Source organism: Balaenoptera borealis (genome assembly GCF_965194805.1).
Source record: "Balaenoptera borealis genome assembly, chromosome: 1".
NCBI classification, from domain to species: domain Eukaryota; kingdom Metazoa; phylum Chordata; class Mammalia; order Artiodactyla; family Balaenopteridae; genus Balaenoptera; species Balaenoptera borealis.
The window spans coordinates 55,168,322-55,189,233 of record NC_138860.1 but is presented as its reverse complement, the minus strand read 5'-3'; positions in this window follow the sequence as shown (position 1 = coordinate 55,189,233).

The following is a 20,912-nucleotide window of genomic DNA, read 5'->3' as shown; positions in this document are numbered from 1 at the left end:
ATCTTGAACCCACCCAACGCATCAGACAGACCCACCCTCTCAGTTCAGTGGCCCTAGCTTACCTTAAGAGTGGTCCTCACTAGAGGGAGGGGCGATTGAAACCTCGGGGGCATAAGCGTTTTTAAAAATTCCCCCACCACCGTGGATTGAGACAAGCTTCTCCCTCCCCTGAGCCCTTGTTAAGATTCTGGCTTCCCTCCCACCTCTCTGGTCTCTGGGAGGATGCTTGTTCACACAGAGCCTGTGGTGTGGAAGAAGCCTCCTGTTTGCCCGGAAACCTGATCACCCTCCTGGCAGGCTGGCTTCTCTCGGCTGGACCCTGCAGAGAGGCACAGATCCCAGGCTGGAGGGCGTGGTGACGTGAGCGTAGTAATTTTCAAAAGGGCCTGGAGTTTTGTTTAGCCTTTATTTTGACCTTGTCTGGAAATTACCTGGTATACAAAATAACTTGTAAAACCTTCCCCTTGGAAACTTTTTTTTTAAGGTGGTGGCGGTTTTCAGGCTTTCACGGATGGAAAGCGTGTCTGTTCCTGTAAATCCATCGCCTTCCAGAAGGATCCTGCCCCACTCTTCATTTTCGGGGCTGATCTTTCTCCTGAGCATTTTCCTCCCCACTGCCTATGAGATCCGCCCCCTTGGGTCCAATATTTAAATTAAAACTCAAAATGCCTTGTTTTGGATTTTATGACTTGCCCCCCAAAATCAGGACCACCTAGTGACTTCCTAGTTTCTATTAATGAACCACTAGTAGAGGTTCAAAAAATATTTTGAATAAATAAAGAATGGACTGATGCTTTTCCCAGGCCCCTGGGTCCACCAGCATCTAAGGACTGGGTTGGGGAAGGAGCTGTGCACTGCTGGACCCCTCCACACTGCTGGGATCCTGACACAGAGTGGAAAAAGCACTGGCTGGTGGGAGGTAAGGGTGCAATCTTGGTGCTGCTTTTTGTTAGTCCTATGACTTGGTAAATTCTCTCGAATGGTTGGAAAGCTGCAGCTGAGATTCAAGGAGTAGACAATGAAAAAAAGATGTAGACTCACTAACACTAAAAAAAAAAAAAATTTTTTTTTCAAATTTTTCAAATAAAGAAGCATAGATTATTATTACTATTAAATAATTAACCTGATTTCACCTGCATAAACATATACAGAGTGGTGATGGGGTTCAGGACACACTATCCCCAAATATGGCACCTTGACATATTAAATATCTTAAGCTGAAAAAGTTTGAGAAAGCAGCAGAATCAGGAAAGTCATTCTGACACCCCCTCAACCCTTTTTCGCTGAAACAGATCATTAAACTCCCATGTGAAAAGTACTTTCCCTGTACCAGGAGGAAGGGAGACATTCTTACCACCAGAAATGGGGAATTGGGGGCTGAGAAATCTGTACAAACAAAGCTTGTCAAACTAACCCTTGTCTTCGTGGTTACTTCTTCACCATTTACTACCTCTAGCACAAACCCCTCTGTCTTGTCAATACTTCACAAATTTATTGTTTCTTTGTCTGAAAGGTATAAAAGCGTCCTGCTCTGGTCACTTGTTCAGTTCTTCATTTTCTTGTGACAGCTCCCACGTACCTGTAAACATTCATGAAAATTTGTATGCTTTTCTCCTGTTAATCTGTCTTAGTTTAACTTTCAGACCCAGTCAGGAACCCTACAAGAATTAAAGAAAGCTTTTTCCTCCCCTGCAGTGGAGTAGGGGGAAATGGAGTTCCACAGTGGAGTTTTTCAGGGCTTCTGATTCCCTTAGATTACCTGTCTGTAAGGTTAGCTGAAATAATAACTTGAATAAATGTTCCAGTGCTGTTAGTTCATTCACTTAGGAAACGTTTCTGACTACTATGTCCCAGGCATATCGTAGGGATATAGCAGTAAATATAACAAAGATCCTGCCCTCATGGAACTTACTTTCCAGTGAGGGAAACACCGGATCGAGATGCCTCCCACAAAATTAACAACAACCAAAAAAACTTCCACACACATAAAATGTCAGGTGAATAAAGCCAGGTAAGGAGAAAAGGGAGTCCCTGGAAGTGGAGAGGAAATTGATCTTTTATACGCTACGGTCAGTGTGGGCTCAGAGAGGTGACACTGAGCAGAGACCTGGAAGAAGTGAAGATTGACTTCAGATGAACATTCTACAACTAGCCTGCCCTGGTTTGGGATGGTTCAGATTTGGCCACTGTGCCAGGGGAGGGGTTCTCAAAGGTGGTGTGGTTGGTCTCCACCAGAGTCAACTGAAGGACCCCTGGGCCCCCACTGAATGTACCATCTTGTTTTCCTGCTCCCCCCTGGTGGGGAAGTAGCAAAGTGGGATCCTCATACCTGGGTAAGCCCAAATCCTCTCATCCCTTTCTGCACCCTCTTCAGATACACTAAGAGCACATCCGTGATGCAGGAAGGTGCCAGACAAAAAGCGGGGCCAGCGGTGGAGTATAGCACTGCTGTGATTAGCAGGATCATTTCTATGGTTCTGGCCTGGCTTGATACCTCCGAACACTATTACCGACCAACACTGCTCCAACCAAGCTAGATGAGGGAAGAAAAACGCGGTCAACCACCTGAGGGGAATCCTATCAACAGTTCAGAGGCAAGAAATTTGGATCTGACGAGTTTAAGATTTCCTCCAGCAAAATGTTCTGTTAACACTTAGGAATTGTTACCCCTCAGCCTAAATATCCATTCTCCCTGTCCCCATTCAACTTGCCAAGGCCCACAGTTACAGTCAAAAGGAAGTTTTATGTTATATTTTAAGTTTAATTGTATGTGGTATTTAGCCTTTCCCTTTCTTCCTCTTATTGTTCATTTCTCACTTTTATTTTCTTTCTTTCCTTCTTTTTTTTTTTTCTGACTCAGGGAGGGGATATGGGGATATATGTATGCATATAGCTGATTCACTTGGTTATACAGAAGAAACGAACACAACATTTTAAAGCAATTATATTCCAATAAAGATGTTAAAAAAAAAAAAAAAGAATAAATCAGGGACTTCCCTGGTAGTCCAGTGGTAAAGAATCCGCCTTACAATGCAGGGGACACGGGTTCGATCCCAAGTCATGAACTAAGATCCCAGATGCCGTAGGGCAACTAAGCCAGCGTGCTCCACAACTACTGAGCTCGTATGCCTCAATGAGAGAGCCTGTGTGCCACAAACTAGAGCCCATGCACCCTGGAGCCCTCACACCACAACTAGAGAGAGAAAACCCACATGCCGCAACTAGAGAGAAGCCTGCACACTGCAACTAGAGAGAAGCCCACGCGTCGCAACAAATACCCAACACAACCAAAAAAAAGAAAAAAAGAATAAATCAGTTCTCTGAATCTCTGAGTCAACACTTGTTGTATGCTCCAATCTCAAAGTAGAAACATTGGTAATAAAAAGGAGAGGGTGACAAAAAAGAAATAGCAGGAGACAGGAAGGAAGAAAAGTCACAATAACAGAAGAAAAGGCTACAAATAGAGCCCTAATTGATAGTTTGATGATGCCCCTCCATTCTACCAACTCCTCCAGGTACCCACAGCCTCAAGCTCTTGTATTAGTGTGCTTGGGCTGCCATAACAAGGACCACAGACTGGGTGGCTTAAACAACAGAAATGTATTGCCTCACAGTTCTGGAAGCTAGAAGTCTGAGATGAAGGTGTCAGCAGGGTTGATTTCTCTGAGTTCTTTCTCCTCAGCTGGTGGATGGCCATCTTCTCCATGAGTTTCCACGTGGTCTTCTCTGTGTATGTGCCTGCATCCAAATTCCCTCTCCTTATCAGTACACCAGTCACTGGATTAGGCCCCAATTTAACCACCTCATTTTACCTTAATTTCCTCCTTAAAGACCCAATCTCCAAACAGAGTCACATTCTGAGGTTCTGGATATTAGAACCTCAACTGATGAATTTTTGGAGGACACAGCCTGTCTCAGCCCTGAAGCTTCAGGATCTCTGAACTTTTGTTTTCTTTGTCTTCTTCCTTCCTCCTTTCTGGGCTATTTATTCTGGAATGGAGGAATAAGGAAGAGGGCGTGCAGAGCCAGTGGTGCCCAAGAGTCTGGCTCCATCACCGCAGTGGTGTGGATTCCCTGTCTGCACTTCCCGATCAGAACAGGCCCCGCCGAGCAGGGACCACATGGCCTCGCCTCAGGCCCAGCGAGCTGTGCAGCTGCCCGCAGCTCCCAGAAACAATGGACCAGAATCTCGCTCTAACAACAGATGAGGGAGATGGGTTTCCTCAGTGATAGACCACTAGGGAAATGAATTTCCTCTTTTCTAGGGAGTAGTCAGGAGTCCATGAACAGAAGTCAAGCTTCTAACCATCCTTCCTCCCCTCACCAAGACACCCAACTTCCCCTGCCCCCAAGATCTGAACATTCTGAAAGGAACCTGCATCCCTGAGTCCTCAGAGGTGAAAACAAGTTCTAGTTCCATCAGCCATCACTATTCACGTCCTCCAGACTTCAAAGAAGTTCTCAGGCCTTGTCCTAAGACCCTCTGCCTCACTTCTTGAACTCTTGCCTGAATCCCCCTTCAGGGGTGAAGTTGGGAACACTAAGGATATTTCAAGCTCATAGCGCAGTGAACAACCCTCTCCCAGCCCCCCACAGTTGGGTGTTGTCCCAAAGACAGGACTGTTTTCTCATTTTTCTCCCTCAGACTCACCCAGCTTTGCGGGGGAAGCCAGACTTGAGCAGCACTCCCACGCCCGGATGACACAGTTACGCAACGGCATTCTCCTCAGACAATGGAAGGCTCGCCTTAGGCTACAGTGCAATGGTGCTGTGCAGATAAGATGGGTTCCGAGAGTTTGTGCAGAGCTGTCAAAGCATGGCAGAGCTTTAATGATTATCCAGAAATGGCCCCTCAGGCTTTCCATCTTGCCAAGGACACAAGCTAAAGCTACGGATATTGGCTAGGCCTTGAATGGGTCTCTGCTGTATCCTCCTCCCAAGCCCACTCCTGCTTCTCAGGAATCAAGGAGAAATGGGCTGTTCACAGGAGTGTCAACTGCCCCTCAGGGCCCATCAGATAAAACTGTTGAACAAACAAACCAGAGTTTATTAAATTTACTGCAGAAAGAAGAGCACCATCTTGTCAGGGCCTTAGCAGTGTTCCAAAAGGGGGAAGTGAAGGAAGAGTATTTATAGCACTTCGGGGTCGGGGCTCAAAGAGTTTAAGGTGGGTCTTTTAAGGGAAGGACTTTTAGACAAAATTAGGCAAAGCTCCTGACATAATAGTTTAAGTTTAGTGGACACAGTAAAGAGAGGGCTTTGATGTGAATCTTGATAGGCACTCTCTTGTTTGATAAGTAAGTTGTTTATTTAGGTGAGCAAATTATTATTCTGATAAGAGAGCTGTTTGTGCATATAAGAAAACTGTTTGCCTAAGTTGGTATGTAGTGAGGCTGCAGTCACAGGTGTCTCACTTCTTAGTCCCTGCTCGTGGCCATTCTCCAGCCTAAACTGGAAAATAAACCATTACTTTCTAGGGTTGTGATCTACCCAGATCTGCTCTGCTGTTTGAGGTGTCATGATCATGTGTCAGATTCTGATTGTAGCTATTTCTACCTCTATAAACATCAGGTTTTCCTGTTTCTGGTAGGCAGAAAAATGGCCTTTCAAAGATGGCCATGCCTTAATTCCTGGAACCTGTGAGTAGGTTATATTCCATACGTGTCAAGGGAAACTTTGCAAATGTAATTAAAGTTACTGACATTAAAATAGGAAGATTATTACGGATTATCAGGTGGGCCCAGTCTAATCACAAGAGCCCAAAAAAAGCTAAAAACTCTCTCCATCTGGAAGCAGAAGAGATGCAGCTGCAGGGGAATTAAGGAAGTTTACAAGTGTGAGAAGGATTTGACATGGCTTTGCTGACTCTGAGATGTAGGGGTCCATGTGCAAGGACCAAAGAGAGGCCTATAGGAGCTAAGAGTAGTCTCCAGCTGACAGCCAGCAAGGAACGGGACCTTCTGGTTTATAGCTGTAAGGAATTAGATTTTGGCAACAACTTGAATGTCCTTGGAAGCAAATTCATCCTGAAGTCCCCCAATAAGAGCCCAGTCTGCCAGCACCTTGATTTCAGCCTTTTGAAAACTGAGCAGCTGAAACAATCAAAGCAGACCAGACTTCTGACCTACACACCTGTGACATGATAAAGTTGTAATGTTTTGACCCACTGAATGAGTGGCGATTTGTTATGGCAGTGCTAGAAAACTGATACACTGCTTTTTGCTGGCTGATCATTTGTTGGGTCTTTTGATGGAACAGCAAGTGCACATCAGTATTTGAGCACTGCAGCACAACTAATGCAAAGAAAGGAATTATGATCAGTCCATTCCTAAGCGAGGAGCCAAGTATGTCCAAGAGAAAAGACCCATTACAGATGGAACAGCTTACAAAACCATATATGGAGTTATTAGTTACCTACTTTCCTATTTTTTATGCTAGTCTCCCAGATCTCTAGAAATTTAAATACAACATTCTCCCCCTGAGATAGCCCATGTTCCACCTTGAAAGGCCAATATTATATCTGGGGTTTCTCTGTTGTGAATCACCATCTGTCCAATCTTATAACCTTCTTGAGCCAGGACTTCTATGGCCTTCATAGCATTATCCAGCTCCCCGGTCAATGAATGGGCCATAGTATATAGAAATTTCCAGAATTTGAGGGCCTTTATTTAAAACATGAAATAAAGAGGCTGGAAGAAAAACAAAATAGTTCAGAATTCTCCTTAATGACTAAAATTTGGGGTATCAAATCAAGGCTTAGCTTTTTGAGTTATCTAAAAATCTCTTCTTCCAAGAGGGAAAAATGGATGGGCCAAAACAAATTCTGGGTGATATCAGAGACTATTGGAAGGCAGGATAACAGAGACTATTGTTTTTCAGGATAACAAATCCCCATCTGGCTTGTGAGTTGTAGGCTTTTTGGCCACAAATTCAGTCCTAGCTATTGGGAGCCTCCCAATGATCAGTAATCAGCCAAAATATCCCTGTGAAGTTGTTGAATATTGTTTTGGCAGTACTTGACGAGAGTGGTCTGGCATGAGCCAGTGAGATTTATAGAAAAGAGATCATTAGGTTGATCTGAAACAAAAGAGAAGGAAATTGGGCTTACGTTGTGAGCCTTTCTGGAAGGGTCTGCAAAAGTAATGCAGCTCCCAAACGTTTATGGTACCCTGGCCCATATGTTTCATAATCCCTTTCCAAGGTCTGCTTCTGGGAGCATTCAGTTGCATAGGCCAGTTCCCATAAAAGGTTCCCAGGTGTTGTTTCAGTGGAAACAGGAAATTTCCTTCCCAGGTGTGATGTGACAGCAAGTCCTAGATTTTTAGCTCTTTGGCTATCTTTGATGTTTGCCATCTAAAAAGTCACCAAATGGCTGAGGAAACCAAATGCCTCATTACAAAGGGCTGGTACTGAAAAAAGATGAATGGCAACTAAAGAAAAATGAGTATAAAGCCAACAGTTGGTTTTATTGTATATTTTAGCCAAATCCTAAGCAAATCATAGCCAGATATTAGACTCTAAAATTCAAAGAGCAGTATGAAGACAGGAGCCTATGGCGTCACAGTTAAGGGTTAACAAGTAGCTGTGAGCAGACTTTTTAAACTAGCTGAGAGGAAAGAATAACTAGCTAGGAGAACAAAGAACAAGAAATGCAAATTAAACCATGATCACCCATGGCTTAGGAAATCTGGATTTTGTTTTGTGGGTCTTGGGTGGAAATTTGCAGGAACAATTTACTCCATTGTCTGCTTGATCCGGGTATTGGGTATATGCTGTTTCCTCCTTTCTGAAGACGGTCAGAATCCTCAGCTTAAAACCTCCGGATGGGGCAGTCTTCCAGGGATCTTTATTCTAGAGACATAAATCCAAGGGTCAACCCCTTGGAGTTTTACTGCTGTTCTAGTTATTTCTTGACAGTTTTTTTTTTTTCCCCAAAAAACTGTTAGCATGATATATCTTTCTTCATCCATTTACTTTTAATCTATATGTGTCATTATATACAAAGTGGATTTCTTATTGACAGCATGCAGTGGGGTCTTGTTCTTTGATCCCCTCTGGCAATTTCTGTCTTTTAATTGGTGCATTTAGACCAATGATGTTCAAAGTGATTAGTAATATAACTACCATATTTGTTACTGTTTGTTGCCCTTGTTGGATTTTTTTTCTTTCTACTTTTGTCTTCCACTTTTTATCTGCCTTTCATGGTTTTAATTGAGCATTTTATATAATTCTTTCTTAGCATATCTAGTAGAGAAATGACCTGGTTTTCTCAACAAATAAATGGCATAATAAAAAAACAAGTGGGAGAACTGTTATAGATTTACAGAGATATCAACCAAATGCAATGTATGAACCTTGATTGGATACTGAAACAAACAGAAAAGTAAATTTTTGAGGTAACTGGGGATATTTGAACACAGCCTGGGCACTAGATCATATTATGAGATTATTGTTAATTTCATTAGTTGGGATAATGGTTTTGGTGTTTAGTTATGCTAAAAAAGGACAGGAGGGCACGTAGATAGATGAAACCATCTTGGCAAATGTTAGCAAGTTGGGTAATGAGTACATAGGGATTCCATATTTTTTCTCTCTGTTTTGTGCCAAATTTTCCATTATAAAGATTTTTTTAGGCTGACAAAAGTGATCTTTATAAGATGTGGTACATACATACAGTGGAATATTACTCAGCCATTAAAAAGAATGAAATAATGCCATTTGCAGCAACATGGATGTACCTGGAGATTATTGTGCTAAGTCAGGTAAGTCAGACAGAGAAAGACAAATATCATATGATATCACTTATATGCGGAATCTAAAAAAATGGGACAAATGAACTTATTTACAAAACAGAAACAGACTCGCAGACTTAGAAAATGAACTTATGGTTCCTGGGGGGGATTGGGGCGAGGGATAGACTGGGAGTTTGGGATTGACATGTACACACTGCTATATCTAAAATAGGTAACCAACAAGGACCTACTTATAGCACAGGGAATGTTGCTCAATATTCTGTAATAACTTAAATGGGAAAAGAACTTGAAAAAGAATAGATACATGTATATATAATTTTTTTAAAGTGATCTTTATATTTGAAAAAGTTGGCAATAACTCTCATAGAAATGATCCAAAAAACTAATTCACATTAGGTGACAGAAAGCTAAAAACCTAAAATCATGTGTGGTGTGATTCCACTGAAATAAAACCAAAATAAGGAATCGTAAAACATGGTTTCCAGTATGAACTGGAACACTCACTTTAACCTCCCAGGACCTCGGATGATTCCTGCTCCACGAAGACAGAATAATAACCCCACTTATTTAAATTAAATAGGCATTTAAAAAGCCTATAACGTTAAATAATTCACATTAAACCTATCTAAAATATGTAATGCTACATAAATGGATGGGATTGTTATTGTAGTAGTTATTTTCATCAACATCACCATTATTCAAATGTATTTAGTTACAGGAGAGTGAAGGTGACTATCAGGATATTTCCTATGGAGGGTAAGCCTGTGTAATGGACCTAGGTGCTTGATAGAGAGAAGATGATGAAATAGACCAGAATAGGGTTGGATTCTCCTTGCCTGGTTTGAGAGACCTAGATATGGCCAGGAAGGCGGGGCCTTCTAGGCCAAGACAGCTTTTTATTAATTCATTCATTCGTTAATTTGCCCATCCAACAAACATATATTAGGTACTTGCTACTACACGCCAGGCGCTGTGCTGGATGCTGAGGAAGGAAAGGAGCTCAAAGTTGAGTGAGAGGGACAGACATCTAAAAAGATGATTATAACAGGATGTGGCATTATGGGAACGTGGAATAGAGACATCAACTCAGCCTCGGAGTGTGAAGGAGAAATAGTAGGTAGGCTTCTTCAAGCTGCGTTGGTCAAATAGAGTGGGAAAGAATATTCCAGCAGAAGGATACCATTACCAAAGACATGGAAGACGTGCTTTAGGAAACCACGAAGTGGCAGCAGTGGCGTATTTTTTGCCAGAGGCAGGAAGATCTGAAGTTGAAGGCACCTGTCAGAGTTGAGACTGAACAAGATGACAGAGGCCAGAAGCTGGGCATGGGGAGTGCGATCCTGAAGCCAGGGGATCCGTGGACCTGGTGACCAGACCGCAGTGGCAACTAAGAGTCTCCTGGGGATCGGAAGTGGTAAGGAGGGAGCTGCTGCGCTTTTCCCTGCTTTCTGGTTCAGTTCTGCTTAAAGGGCCTCCAGGGTGGCACACCCGACTTTAAGCTGAGGAAGCTGAGGGCACTGCTCAGGTGTAAGCAAGCCACTGGGCTGAGGGCGGTATAAACAACAGCTAACTTTAATCAAGGATGCCACAGAGGCATGTGCGGTGCTGAGTGCACATTAATTAGGGCCTCCCAGGTGATCAAACAGAAGTACCACTTCCAGCTCAGTTAAGAAAAATGGTAATTAAAATAAATAAATAAATAAAATAAAGTTCAGATGCCTCTCTGCTGCCTTTTCAAGTCAAAACTCCATCTGTTCTTTGATTTGGGGGTGGTGAGTGAAGACTCCCCTCTCACCTATACAGCTGCAGAGCAAACAGCATCCTTTGACATTTGGATCTGTCAGATGGGCCCAGGGAGGCGCTGCCAGCCTTCATCTCCCAGCTCCTGTCTGATTCACATATAACTCCTCCCCGCTTCCTTATCCAAGGGTGAACCTCAGTGTTGCTATTCTCCCACTAAAGGAGATGGATGTACGGTATGTAGATATAGCTTTTTCTCATCTCTCTCCATGGAGCTGGGCTCAGTCCCTCATTTGGAGAACTGAAACTTAAGGAAACATACAAAGAGTATGCTTCTTAAACCAGAATCTTAGGATACCTAGATGTGGGGCTGTCCTGGATGTATTCCCAGTATCCCCAAAAATCTCTACATCATTTTTTAAATTTTGTACTTTTGTGTTAATCATAACCTCAAAAATAACGAAATCACAATCTGGAATCATCTTACGAGTGGCATTATGGGATTCTGTGCTCAGGTTTGTGCCACCAGAAGGCCAAATTGCTTCAAGCCACGCTGTATGAACAAAGGTTTCCAAATAGTTTACATCAAAACAATCATGGTCTCCAATCCCTTAGCCTCAACTCCTCCCTAAAGTGTATATGTGTCAGGATTTGCAGCATTAATGATTGCAGGTATCTTGTACGTAAAGGATATGAGGTAACTTAAATTTCGGTTCAGAAAGCAGCGAATGCAATTGTCACATTAGAGCTGCTATGCCACACTCACAGTATTTTGCTATCACTGGAACCCACTGATGTCAAAAGAATGGTTTTGTAATAAAAATTATAGATGTATCCTAAAAACAAGCAAAAACAAAAAGACAATTGTTGTAAGAGCAGAGTCGTCACACCTACTCTCCCACAATAGTGCATTTAACTTGTATTTAATTTTCTGCATTAAATAAAATCTTTAATATTAAACTTTTCTTCAAGTAAATAGAATACCTTTAAATAATTTTTAAATAACATCTCAGAACTGGTGTTTGAGATTGACCTGCTGGCCGTTTGATCAATTTGTAGATCCGATTGTCCTGAAAGAGCAAACACAGCCCTGAATGTACCCAATATGGTTTGGACCAATATATTTAAATGCATTCTTGTCATTATTATTACTGAAGTCAAAATAAAGAAATAATGTAGACGTGAATGTGAGGCTGCAAATTTCTCCTCTTTAGCCCAACAAGTTGCTTTCAGGAAGCCCATCATTTGTCAGTGTGAGGTCATGGTCCTGGTGACAGGCTTCGGAGGTAGTCCTCACAGGGCAAATCCCTGCTCTGCCATTGCCCAGCTATATGTTTTCTCTACCTTTGCCCCTTCAACTATAAAGTGGAAATAATAATAATACCAGTTAAATATGGTTATTTCAAAAACTAAATGAGTGAGTAAATAAATGTAAAGTTATTATAACAGTGCCTGGCACATAGAGAGAGGTTTAAAAAAAAAAATCAGTCATGAAATGGTAATGGTTTTAGTAAGCTATGGGCAAGTTCTTCAATCCAAGGTGAGGGACAATTGAATGGTTACTCTTTTCTACCCTTTGTGTGCCCTCGCTGGTTTCAGAGTTTCTCATGGTGGAGAGAGGGGCCTTCATGGGCAAAGTGGCCTACATACACCTCAGGAGTGGTTTCCAACCATGCTCCTTGGAACCCAAGGGCACCCTGAGTTCCATGACATGTTTTGGGTTCCACAAATGTTCTGACTCAAATTTATAACATGATTTTTTTAAACTCTAATAAGACTCAACACAATCTCAAATGTGCTCTGTGCTAACTTTGATATTGAAGACAACCAACCAATGGGTTAACTCCATTCTGCCTAGTTAACTTGTTTTCATGCAGACCTTGGAGAAAAACTTGTACTGACAGATCGGGGGATATATATATATATATATATATTTGAAGGGCTTGTAAATGAGTCATTGATTATGATGTCTGTAGCTCTGCACTGATCTTTTTAAAATTCAAACATGCACAAATAAAAATCAAAAAGTAAAAACAAAAATGTATATATAATCCAATACGCCATGAGAGAGCAGGCAAGTTTGGTTTGTTCATTCATTCATTCAACAAACATTGATTTTGTGTCTGGTAAATGGTTGGTTCTTCTCTGGGCACTTTTATATAGCTATGAACGAGGCTCAGGCACATTTATTCAGCCTGTACTGAGTCATAATTAATATGCAATAACAAAATCAGAACACTTTTCATTGTGTTACTGTCATAAAATTGATAGGCCTAGCGTTTATTGTAAGGGTGGAGTGTTTATTGAATGACTTTTATATTTATGATAAGGAAGTGAGCTTGCTGTTAGTTGTTGGTGATTCAACTTTGAAACAAAAAAGTCCTACAAATCCTCTTTAATGCTTTGGATCAGTTTGATCGAAGAGAATCTTGAATTGCAAGGTAAGCTACTTGTCTGTTTGAATCAGGATTTTCTTTATATTGTATATCCAAAACAGATTACAGAAATAAATTGGATATTGAGACTTGTATAAGACTGCAAATGTCAGCCACTATCATGATTTCCAGTTTTTGCATTCATCAAAATAGATTCAGTACTCTCTTTGATTGACTTTGTAATAATTAGGGAAAGGTGTAAGTATGAATTTATTAAATACATTCATATTTTTAAAATGGTGCCTTTATGTGTTTTATATATTAGGATACTGAGTAAAATTTTGTCTAGAAAAAATCATGCTTCTGACATTTTTAAATTGCTGGTCTAAAGAATCCAGTGAACTGAAGGAGAGAGAAGGTTTGATGAGTTCCACCCTCATAAATTGAAAACGAGAGCAGGGAACTATCAGGCCTTCCAGTTGCTAACATAGGAAAGGAGTCAGAAACAGGATAAGTTCCTATAAGAATGCTGTAAGGTTCCAGAACCTTTTTCTTTCCTACAGTTTTGTTTTAAAAAAAAAAAAAAATACCCCAAACCCCTTTATCCTTGCCCTTTCTTAAGTATTGGCAATAGAACCCTTAGAGCATAAAAGCTCTGTAGTTCTATTTTAAGGGACCACAAAGAAGAGAGAAGCTAGGGAGACTGGTCCCACCCCATTCTAGAAATATGGCCAGCCCTTAGAGCTCTGATTTGGAAAGCTACTTTGCGCTACTGACCCCAGCCCTCCAGCCTCGTCTGTGTTCTCAGTGTGGGTGGTAATATTTTCCTTTATCCTTAATAAACTTTCTCTTTCTCCTTATTTAGAGCAGTTATTCCAAACATTCAACATGCTCCCAAGTTCCCTGCTCTACCCTGGCCTACCTCACAGTGCGCATAAAACTAGGCATTATAGTTAGAGAGGTAATCTGTGTAGTGGTTTAGAACATGTACTGTCGAGCCAGATTAACTGGGTTTGAATCCCAGGTCCACCACTCAGTAGCTGCATGAGCTTGGGTTGAGTTAACTCCTCACAGACCTTGGTTTCCTCATCTATAAAATAAGATAAAAATGTGATGGTTAATTCTATGTGTCAACTTGGCTGGGCCGCAAGGTGCCTGGCTATTTGGTCAAATATTATTCTGGGTGTTTCTGTGAGTATATTTTTGGATGGAATTAACATTTCTGTTGGTAGACTGAGCAAAGCAGATTGCCGTCCTTAATGTGGGCAGGTCTCATGCAATAAGTTGAAGGCCTGAGTAGAACAAAAGGGCTGACTCTCCCCTGAGTAAGAGAGAATGCCTCCTGTCTCACGACCTTTGAATAGGGACATTGCTTTTTCCTGCCTTAGGACTCAGACTGAAACATTGGCTCTTCCTGGGTCTTGAGCCTGCTGGCTTTTGGACTGGAGCTTACACTCTTGGCTTTCCTGGTTCTCGGGCCCTTGGACTTGAACTAGAACTACACCATCAGCTCTGCTGTTTTACTGCTGGGTCTCCAGCTCGCCAACAGCACATCTTGGGACTTGTTGGCCTCCATGATCGTGTGAGCCAATGCTTTATAATAAATCTTTTCTCTATTTGTTCCGTTTCTCTGGAGAACCCTGAGAATACAAATAATGACACCTTCCTCACAAGTTAGGTTAATGAGCTGATAGATGTAGGGCTCTTAGAAAAGAAGATGGCACATAGTAAGTGCTCAATAAGTGTTAACTGACTGAACACATACTATGGCCTCTCTTCTCTTCCAAAATCATGTAATGACAAAAGAAATATAAAAACAAATTCAAAGCAGCACTGGAAAGTCAAGAAAGGTGCCAACTAGTAGCCCACACCAGAAGAATTTTCTGAAAAGTGAAAGGGAAAAGATTGACAACAAAGCCCACAAAACTAAAGAAGTCACAAATCCAACAGATGAAAAAGGAAAGCTTCAAAAAAAGTGAATTTTCCATTAGTCCTCCAGAGAACCCTTAAAATCATAAGCACCAGAGGCTCACATAAGGGAAATTAATTTATCATTGAGTGATGGAACAGCTGCTCTAAGTTCTTACTTTCAGAACAACATATTCCAGTGCTTACCTCAGTCAAATTTTAAATGCTGCTCTCTAAAATGGGAGTTCTAATCTTAAAGTTTTAACTTGCAAGTCCGTGTTAGGGCTGGAGAATCAGGGTACTGTTCCAAATAACTTAAGGCTACAGGGACATTTGGATAGTCTTCTCCCAGAAAATAAGCTACTTGCATACCCTAAATCCATGGTTCTCAATGTTGGCTACATATTAGAATCATTGGTGGAGCTTTTGAAACCAATGAGGCCTGAGCTGAACCTGCAGAGGGTCTGATCTAATTGCTCTGAGGAGCAACCTGAGTGTCGTGATTCTTTAAATCTCCCCAAGGTGATTCCAGAGTGCCAGCAAGGTTGAGAACATGTTAAATAGAAGCCAACTGTCAGTAACCCCTCCCACTTACAAAACTAACAGAAATGAGGTATCTACTAGGTCGAACTATGTGAAATTTCCAATATTCAACCATTTTTTTAACCTATAAACAAGGCAATTTCACATAGTTCATTGAGCATTGGAAATTGGAGGAAAGGGGATCTTTGTTATGTAGTGTCAGAAAGTTTAGCAATACTGTCACTTGCAGTAATGTGGACAATAAAAAATATACCCAACGGATTGGGTGATCTAGCTGGAGATATTTACAGGCCAAGTGCCTATAGTATTGATAGGAAATGTAAAAAGTGAAGGATATATTTAAGAAAGGACTGTTAAACAAGAAGGAACTGGGAATTTATGGTTCTGAAAATTCTCAGCCTCTCTAAACAGCAAAGGATGCCAAAAGTAAGAAATGGCTCCTAAGATCAAGTCCAGGACATTGCCAGGAAAATATTGACTTACTAAGCACCTTTCTGAAGCACCTCCTCCTCTCCAACCCCACTACTATTGCAGTATTTCAAGCCTTCGCTCTCTCCCCTATGTTTTTATGACAACATTTTGCCTGATCTCCCTGTATTTGGTCCAACATCATCAGTTTCCAGACAAAAATCTTTTAGCTGGTAATTAACATTTCCTTCTTCTTCCTACACACGTGTGATTGGTTCTCCCAAGGAAGTAATACCAGATCCACATTCAAAGTCACCTTAAAACAAAACAGCCACCTGACAACTATATACCCCAGACAGCGCAATGTAATGAGACTTTGGATACAGAAGCAACGGGGCTTGAAGCACCGCTGGATGCCAAAGAAGGTTGAAGCTTTACTACTAGAGCATAAGATATACTTGGGAAAATTCCCAGGACTGATATCTCTTTATTCTAGTTATCTTTTGCATTGACAAATAATAATGGCAGCCATTCCCAATTAAATCCTTATTTCCTGCTTACACTTTGTAGCCCAAAGATACTCTAATTCAGTAGACCCTTGGTATGCAAGAAGCTAACATTATCACCTACCATTTACCAGCAGCCCCAAAGATCTTTGACATGTGGAGATGTGTGATTTTGCAGAGACACAAATCTCATCCACATATGCTACAAGGCTGCTGTTTGTGAGTGAATCATTTACCAGTGAGAGGGCCAAACATCCTGGAGTTTGCTGAGTCATACACTCAGGAATGGAAACTGAAAGCCAAAGCTCAGGATTTGTAGCAAATGGTTTAAGGCAAAGGGGGGCCCAGGTATTTGTCATTCTGGAGGTAAAAAGGAAGGAGAAAGCTGAGATGGTGGCACTGCCCTTCACAATGAACCTCAATGGGAGAAGAACCCCAGGGGAAGAGTGGCTAGTGGGCAGAGCCCATCTTGGGAAAACTGAGTTCTTGGGAACTTTGACAAAGAGAAGAGAGTAGGACAAGCTAGTCTGAGGCTGAGGTGGAGACCCAGAGCAGCTTACAACAAGAACCAACCGAAAGAGAGAAGCTAACAGCCTTTCTTCCCCATCAGCATGAAGAATCATCACTTTTATTATCCTAAGTAGAAATGACTTAGAGCACAGCATGTTGACCAGGATGCGATAGCTGGAAGAGGCTGGTATGTATGTAAGAGACAAGCAGGAGTGACACAGAATCCTCAGGCTCCTTGCCCAGAAGGGCGATCCCTCAAAAAAATGAGTCAAATTTGGGCAAAGATATCAGACTCCTAGTACCCATTTATATGACTTGTTTCTGCTCCCTCTTGTACTCAGGGATGTCTGGATAACTCTATCCAGTGAATAATAAGCCCATCTTATTTCCTTAGGGGAATCTGCACCTTTGGGGGATACATTATCCCGGAAATCAAATTAAATGCCCTTTCGTTTTGAGCTCATCTTGCTTGTCGCCGAGGGCTGGGTACAGCAGCCGAGGGAGACGACGTTGCCAGGGCTGGGCCTTGGAAGGAAATGGGTTTAAGCGTCTAGTTCAGTTTCAACACTTGGAAATCATCCATCTTGATGAAGAAAGGAAATCAGATGATCTTTTACTTTGCTCATTTGGAGGCAACGAGACATTTCTCTGCATCAGATAATGGGCTTGTGACCCCAAAGGACACTTGCTCTCTCCACTTCACCTTGGCAGCTGTAAGCTCTGAGCAGCAGATGTGAGCATGAAGGAAAAGGGGCTTCCTTAATGTGCACAGTCAAGGATGGATGGTCTGAGCCAACAGAGAGGTCAGGGATACAGGGAACCCCAAACGGCAGTTAATTTTAATTTTAATTTTAATTGGCCTTGGCATACCCTAGATGACTTCCTTCATAATAAATCCATCCTTCTGATTATTAGCTTAATTAACCTAATTATTGGTTGGGCTAATATTTAAGTTAGTAGGTATTCTCGAAGTCACTCACAGTGCACAAGGACCCATAACCATGCAGAAGCAGGAGGGCTGGGCTGAGATAACACTGTTGGGTAATTGGGAGTTGACAGGCACTCCCACTGGGGGCATCAGGCACACTGTTGACCAGTGTAAACTGGTTAAACAAGGTTCTGGGTCAGCCAGGCACCCCAAACTCTCCAGCCATCCTTCAGGGCTGGTTTCTCTTCATGGTGTTGACTTTACCCGGGGTGCTGAGATGGGAGAAGTAGCCCCAATTTACCATGTTGGTGCTCACCTTCATGCCTTGATGCACCCCACTTGTATTACCCTACTCTTAAACTTCACTGGGCTCGCTCCTCCTTAAACTTTATGATCGTGCTCAGTGATACCGCCTCCTGGCAGGCTTCTCAGTGGGCTTCCTAATCATTGTTCACGTATCAATAGCATCCAACACATTACCTTGTGGGGAAAGGCACTCAATAAATGTTTGATGAAGAAAGGAATCAATTACCCTGTGCTTAGCACTTTTTACACTCTACAATGATTGCCTGTTTCCTTATTTATAACTCCAAGTACTGTGAACCCCGTGAGGACAAGAAACTTTTTCATTCATTTGTATGTCCCCACTCCTAATAATTCATGGCACAGAAAAGGCACCTAACAAATGGGGGAAGAACCCATCTTGGGAAGCTGACTTTTCTGTTTAGAGATTATACTTAAATAAACTAACTTTTGTGTAAAGCTTTCTGACTTATAAAATGTTTTTGATGTCTTATTATTGCTTGTCCTCGTTGCGGGAAGAGTGAGGGCAAACTGTGAATTAGATACTTGTATCATTCCCATTGTACAGATGGGGAAACTAAGGCTCATGAGGTTACATGGCTTGCCTGTGACCACACAGCTTGTAGATGAAGAAAGAACTCAAGCTGGTTGTCTGACTTTGAGTCTATACTCAGTTATTTTCTAATCAACAGCAAAAGTTTGTTCCCATCTCTTACCCACAAGTCCCATCTCCCAGGAGCACTCTCCTCTCAGCTGGCTATGAACTAATGTTCATTCAGAGGTTAGCTCATTGCAGTTTAAGGGTTAAGATAAAAGCATGTACAGAGGTCTTTGCCTTTTAAGATGACACTCCTGAAAATTGATGTCTAGAAGAGAATGACCTTCAAGTGCAAGAATTTTAGACACCAGGCCAGACAAGGAGAAGGTGGTTTATAACTATAGGCAGTAACTTAGGTGACCCAGGTTAGTCGCTTATGTATGGTATGTAAAATGACGATATTAGTCATTTATTGCTGCATAATGAATTACTCCCAAATTTAGCAACTTACAACAACAGTAAACATTTATTTTCACACACAGTTTCTTAATGTCAGGAAACTGGGAGTGGCTTCAATGGGTGGTCTGGCTCAGGGTGTCCTGGGAGGTTGCAGTCAAGCTGTCCATTGGAGCTGCTGTCATCTGAAGGCTTGACTGGGGCTGGCTGGAGGATCCACTTCCAAGATGGTGCACTCACATGGTGCTAGTTGTTGGTAGGAGGCCTCAGTTCATCACCCTTTAAGCTTCCCTCTCCATGGGCTACTTGTGTGTCCTCAGGATACAGCAGCTGGCTTCACTCAGAGTGAGGGCTCCAAGAGCAAGCAAGGCAGAAGTCACAACGTCTTTGCCAATCCAGCCTTGGGACTCACACTTCCTCCCTTCCACAGTATCCTGTTGGTAACAAGGCCAGTCCTACACAATGTAGGAGGGTATATGGGAAGTTAGGATCATTGGGTACCATCTTGGAGGTGACTACCACAAACCGGTGGGTTGCTATGACCAGGATCTTTCCTCTGCCCCAGGTTTGCTTCATTGATGACTCCAGCATGAAATAAAAGTTTTGATTTTTATGTGTTTTAAACAAGCAGACCTTTAGCAAGATATTAAATCAAAGAAAGCCAAAAACGCAAAGTTAGGTCCTCTATCCTGATGAAGATAAGGTGGTCAAGATCACACAGCTGGTTTCTGGAAGAACTCAGAAGAGACAAAGAGGGCAAGAGAGCTAGTTGGCCTTTACATTCACTATGCCCTAAAAGTAGACTTTTGACCTTCTCTTAAAAAAGTTATACACAGTCCTAAAGATACACTGATGGGACTGAAGGAAGAAGACGTTCACGGTTCAAACTTAGACTTGATTTTGTGACCATACAACACTGCCTGTAGTGCAGGATGACTGTGAATTAATATTTTTCTAGGTTTTGTGACTATTAAAATATATTGCATTGTCTGTTTTATGTAAAGAGCTCTAATTTATAAAATATAAACATTTGAGATATTGTACAATTTTTAAAACTCTCTTTTTTAATTGTTTCTTTTATTTTAATATACAAGGAGCCTTGAAAAATTGAAGTACCCCAGGTCTCTCTTAACATCTGAGAGGCTTTGCTCTCAGCAGTCCCCCATCCCTGTTCCATTTGAAAAAACACAGGGGTTGAGTACATGACCACAAAGGTCTTTCCAGGTCTAGAAGTCCTTTCCAGATCTAGAGCCACAGTTGTCAAAGCGTATCTGTCAGTGCTCTGTGTGCCCCTGGATGCTCATTTAGTAAAAAGGAGGAAACAGGAAAGGGAAGCGTAAAGGACAAATTCTGGCCATCACACTGGTGCTCTCTTCATAAGACAGTGAGCAAGGTAGGACCATGAAGTAGGAGAAAAACACGGGGATCATTTTACAGGGTTTTTTCCCTGATTCATAAAGTCACATTGAGATTGGCTGTTGGTTTGAAATAAAATGGAGTCCAGAATATTCCACTGGGAGTTCACCTCTCCTCTGCGGTCTGGCCCGGCCTCCAGCTACCCCTGCAGCAAACCTACTCTGGAAGGGCTATATATAGATGTCCTGCCTTAGAAACTGGGCCACAGAAGGGCTGGCCATTTGTTTTTGTTTGCTTCTTCTCCCCACTAGAATCTCTGCAAAGAATGATGATTGCAGCCATGGGCCAGGGTACAGGGCTGGGACACCGGGGCGGAGGCAGGTAACACAGTAACGATTTCTGGTGCCCACGGGCAGTCAGGTTGCCATTGGTGCTGCTGGCGCTCTGCTAAAAAATACATTCTGGATGTGTGGAACTGATAAATAGACTTCCTTGGACTGGGGAGGGGGATGTGGCCGGGTGAATGAATGAGGGAGGAAAGCTCTGCTCACCACCCACTTCTGAGCTACCTCCTGGCTTTGGCAAAGG